We start from the raw sequence: 5691 nt of genomic DNA, 5'->3' as shown, positions 1-5691 counted from the left end.
GACACCACTAGAATACATGTGTATTCGGTAACTGGCTGCTGTTACAGAGTACCACAAACGATAGCTTAAAGCCACAGACATTTATTCTCTCACGGTTCTGGAAGCCTGAGGTCTGAGACCACGATTACTGGATTGACAGAGACGTGTTGGAGGCTTGAAAGGAAAATCCATCCCTCCTCCGTCCAGCTTCTGATGACTACCGGCACTCCTGGGCTTGTGGCCACATCACTGAAGCCCGGTCTCCATCTTTACACGCCTGCTCCTCAGCTTTTATCAAACTCCTCTGCCTCTTTCTTATAAAGACACATGCGTTTTTAAGACCCACACAGATCATCTCTGGATCTCAGGATCCTTTATCTAGTCAGATCTGCAAAAACTGCTTTTCCAAATAAGATCATATTTATAGATTCCAGAAATAAAGGCCAGATCCCTTCAGCGGCTTCTATTAATCCACCACAATTTGGAACGAGCAGGTCCTAGAAAGAGATTTGTGAGTGGACCTATGTGAGTGGGCACAAAAATTATGAGAGATCAGGCTTTTGGACATGACCTGGGGAGGGGGAGGTTGGTGGAGGCAGGGAAGGGGAGGGTGGGACGAATTGGGAGAGTAGCATGTATACACTACCGTGTGTAAAACAAAGCTAGTGTGAACAGCACCAGGAGTTCCACTCGGTGCTCTGTGATAACCTGGAGCGGTAGGATGAGGCGGGCGGTGGGAGGGAGGCTCCAGAGGGAGAGGATACATGTATACATACATGGCTGATTCACATCACTATACAGCAAGCATTACAGAATATTCTAAAGGAATTACACTACAATTATAAAGTAAATTTTCAAATAAATGTGAGAATTCTTCTGTCTCGTGTTACCATTAGCCAAACAGAAAAATGTTCTCAGTCCCCAGGGAGACAGCATGCCCTGCAATGGATGTCAGTCAGCCTCTCAGTTTGGCTTAGCACCAATTCAGGGGCCCTGAGCCACCCCTGAGTGGCTGTGGCGGCAATGGTGGAGTATCACACAGTCCCAACAGTGTGGGCTCCCTCCCACCAGGGTTCTTGATCCTGCACAGCCTGCCAGCTGCAGAGACCAATTCTAACCACTTGATAGGGTACCATTCCTCTAGGATACTGCTTCTCAATCTACCTATGGTGAGCAACCGGGTCTGTTCTTAAACCTCTAAACAAATTATTTTTCTAGGGCACAATAAAATTAATTATTAGAAAAATGATTAGATATTTGAATGTGGCACCAACAAATTATTTTTTAATTTCTAAGCCCTTCCTCTCAATTTCTATACTATTCCCAGATTGGTAAAAGACACATCACAGGTTTCATGGACTTCATTTTGAGTAGCATTGCCCTATAAACACCCACTCCAGTGTTCTTGCCTGGAGAATCCCAGGGACGGGGGAGCCAGGCGGGCTGCTGTCTATGGGGTCGCACAGAGACGGACACGACTGAAGCGACTTAGCAGCAGCAGCAGCCCTATAAACAGGCCAGCACTGATTGTTAGATCAGTTCCATTAGGTCTTTCCCACTCTGAAAGGAGCAGTAGTTCTCTATTCAGGGTTATTTCTATTCAGAAAACGGGTTTTCATTCCCTGCTCCTGTGCATGTTGCTTTCACCAGTACCACAATCCAGATGTCTACTCCACTGACGTGGTAAAACACTCAAGACTGCCTCAGACCAACCGAAATATTTCACAGTCAAGGAGGTGCAACCCTAGACATATAATCACGGGACCCACTGTACCGTGCACCTCATCACACACAGCCAGCTAGCCAATTAGCTTGATGGCCCGTGACTCTAAAAGCTGGAAAACGTGAATCCAGGAACCCAAGGAGAGTAGTACGATTGAACCCTCTCAGAATCACTCCCAGTGACTGCAAAATGTATGCTTCCCCGTTTCTGCATCATCAGACTCTGCCAGGTTAAAGGTCTGGCTCTTTGGAGAGAACGCTTCCACCGGTTTTACTAAGATGAAAGCAAGAGTAGCCAGACAGCCACTTCTCTCTCCTCACCTCAATGGAGTCGAGGTCAAAGGAAAGAACTGCAGGACTTCTGGTGGCAATTAAACCTGATTACTATGAGAAATGAGGATTGCTGCTCCACAGTTGAGAGCAGGGAGTCTGTGGGATTGCCTGGAAGCTAGGGAACCTCTGAGGTTTCTCTCTGTTTTCATGGTCAGTGACTAGAGCAAATCAGCAACTTCAGTGACCATAACTCAAATGGTCGAGGTAACTTAGTGTGCCAACCCCACAGGAGTGGAAATCCAGATGTCCCACCAGACAGCTAAAGGAGTGGCTGACAGAAAGAAAGGAAAACCTAAACGGAGTGGAGGAGAGAAGAGACGATGGTCACAAATGGCCTGGGGACCAACTGCTGCTTATTCCCACGATCTTCCTGACCTGTCTTACACCAGATTGCTGCCACTGGCCACTATCCTGAGGAGCTCTTTGTGATTAGCTCGGCTTTTACCAGCTCTTTCTGAAGATAAGGGAAAATACTCTGTTCTCACAAAAATGAGGTGCCACTCTGTAACTGAGAGCCAGAAGTGAGAGAAGGATCCAACGGGACACTTCAATGGTGGAAGTGTAATACCGTCAGTGACTTACTTTGCACCATCCTCTCAGTGACTTACTTTGCATCATCCTCTCAACTTGTATCAGTTTTGGGGAGCCCTTTACCACCTGTTCCACCCCAGTTGGCACTGTAACAACAGACTTTCTGTGAACATCAGTTTACTAAATTCCAAGCAGCAGACACCTGACTAACACAGCCTCATATTGGCGTATCTTCTGCCTCACTCTTCCTTTTCTTCGCGCCTCCTTCCTGTGATTATATTCCTTAATGAAGTGGTAGCTGGTAAGCTTTTGTCTCACCCTATGTGTTCTGCAAAGACCCAGGCTAAGGTATTAGCCAGAGGTCCTGCGACTTGAGGAATCTGTGCTGTCACTACCTTTCTGCCTAGGGTGGGTCACCAATTATTGATACTATAAATAATAAGGTATATCCTTCCTGCTAAAATGGAACACCTTTCTTTACTTTATCTTATCCAACAGTTAAAAGAATTTCTAGACAGACTAAAATATGAAAGTCAGGTAAAAAGAGTTGAAGGAGGCAAAGAGCAGTCACAAAGATCAAGAGCTTGGTGTAGAAGAGAGGAAAAGGAAGAAGTTCTCTATCATCAGAATAATACAAAGACTATAAATCTCAATTTGGTGCCACTGAGCTGCTGAGCAGGCAGGCAATCTCTGTTTCATATGACTTTTCAATAGCGCTAATAAGCAGGTGAGCGTGCTCATCGCTCAGACATGTCTGACTTTTAGTGACCTCATGGTCACAAAGCCTGTAGCCCACCAGACTCTTCTGTCCATAGGTTTCTCCAGGCAAGAATACTGGAGTAGGTTGTCATTTCCTATTCCAGGTGATCACCCACGTATCTTGCATCTCCTGCATTGACAGGGGGATTTATCTCCCACTGTGTCACCTGGGAAGCCTCTACTTTATTCATTTCTTCAGTGAGAACTGCCATTGTGTCACAATGAGAAAATTATTAATAAATGCTGATTAAGTGTTCTTTATTAGATTGTGAAAGTATACCATTTTTCAAGAAAACAAGCAAAAAAAGTGAAAACAAGCAAAAAGAGAAGAAAAACTCCTATAAAAACTTGAAACTGTTTTGTGTATTAGTTGAAAGGACTGACTAGATGTCAGATGAATAAGTTACCTTAAAATTTTTTCTTAACTTACATAACCATGCCCTAGCAATTCTTTAAATTATAAAGAAAAATATTCTCTCCATGTGGGAAAAATAAAATCAATTTAAAAGTCAGTGAATTCTCTCCGATCTCTGCAATTCTAAACACCAATACAGTATCCATAAAAACTGAAAATATTTTGACATAAAAATAGTTTTCCATCCAAAATACTTTTCCCATGTAAAGCATAGAAGACAGCAGCTAAGATCTTAGTCCAATTCATATCTTCCATCCTGATCAAAGACTAAATCCGAAGCAAACCATAGCATTCTATCCTTCTGACTATAGTAACTGGACATATATTCAGAGATATATGATTTAAACTCTATCAGCTAGAATCTGCCCTTGGAATTATATTCACTAAAGTTGGAAGGAAGAAAAAGAAACTCCCGCTTCTTCAGTCATGAAACTAAAATGATAAAGACTTAAGAGTTACTGGGACCAATGTTCCCACCACATGGGAAAAAAAAAAAAAAAGCATTCTTTGTAGATATAGACTGGGACTTCCCTGGTGGCTCAGATGGTAAAGCGTCTGCCTACAATGCAGGAGACCCAGGTTCGATCCCTGGGTTGGGAAGATCCTCTGGAGAAGGAAATGGCAACCCACTCCAGTACTCTTGTCTAGAAAATCCCATGGACAGAGGAGCATGGTAGGCTGCAGTCCATGGGTTCCCAAAGAGTTGGACATGACTGAGCGACTTCACTTTCACTTTTCATTAGAGATAGTTATGTATATACATTACATATATTTGTGTGTAATGTATATATATATATGTTACAGACAGAGATACAAAGAAACCAAGTAGAGAGAAACATAGATGAGGCAAAACAAAAAACAAAACAACAGCATCTAGACAGTGGCTAGATCTCTGGTTCCAATTCCCACTTTAGTAAGATGTGCCTGCCCTGAAACCTCTACCTTCTATTATAGAGTTTCAACAATATTTTGTCAACAAATCTCTTCAATTTTTCCTTCTGTTTGTTTTTTCCTAAGTTAAATTGAGTTTTTTTCAATGGCAAGCTTTTTCATAGAGATTTGCTACCAGGTTTAGGGTATTACAAATGGCAAACACTAAAATATGGAATTGCCTGTGTCAAAATCAGGCAATGGGCCTTGTTTAATACAAGATGACTAGCTCATTTTATTTTTTCACTTCCCAACTTTACTTCCAAATAATAATCTTGGTTGAAAAGCCATATTTTGCTATAAAATTGTTCATATTATTTATTCCACTGCTAATTTTCTTTCATATTTGCATTTAAGTTTTATAATAACAATCTTTATTACATAGCAAAGTTGCAGATTTCATGTGTCCTTTCGGTGTCTTGAGGATTAAATAATGCTCCCTCTGAAGCTGCTGTTTTGGGAGCTTTGTCTCTGATGACTGTGGAGTTAAAGAGATCAGCATTAGTTCAAGGGAGCTGGATTTGAAATGAGAAGGGAACAGTAAGAGAGAGATGACAGCTTTATTAAGAGACCCTCTTTCTGCCTGTGGCCACTGATCCAAGATCATGGCAGGCCTGAGCACCATGCAACCTGAAGAACTGCAAAAGCTGCCTGCTCCACACTTCAGAGCAAAGAAGAGAACAATATATGAAGCCCCTGAGAGGTAGGCTGAAGGCAGAGAAATATGGGACAGCAGGGAGGGGAGGTAACCAACTTGATTTCTCAGACATCTTTCAAAAATTTCCTCCTTAGACTCTGTAAACAAAATAATAATCCCCTCTCCACCCTCTTTGTAAAATGCAGCCAGATGTCTCTGGTGGTCCAATGGTTACCAATTGCCTGTCAATGCAGGACACACAGGTTCGATCTCTGGTCCAGGAAGATTCCACACGCCTCAGGGCAGCTATTAATAAGCCCGTGCACCACAACCACTGAAGTCCCCCCACCTGGAGCCCGTGCTCCACAACAAGAGAAGTCACCGC

General features: G+C 42.9%; 1 non-coding gene across 1 annotated transcript; it reads left to right on the top strand.

The window, feature by feature from the left end:
* Positions 4268-4339, top strand: TRNAC-ACA. Its single transcript has one exon. It is a non-coding gene; the product is annotated as a tRNA-Cys (tRNA).

Source organism: Capra hircus, chromosome 15, assembly GCF_001704415.2.
Source record: "Capra hircus breed San Clemente chromosome 15, ASM170441v1, whole genome shotgun sequence".
Classification (NCBI taxonomy): domain Eukaryota; kingdom Metazoa; phylum Chordata; class Mammalia; order Artiodactyla; family Bovidae; genus Capra; species Capra hircus.
This window is presented reverse-complemented; position numbering and strand designations above follow the sequence as displayed.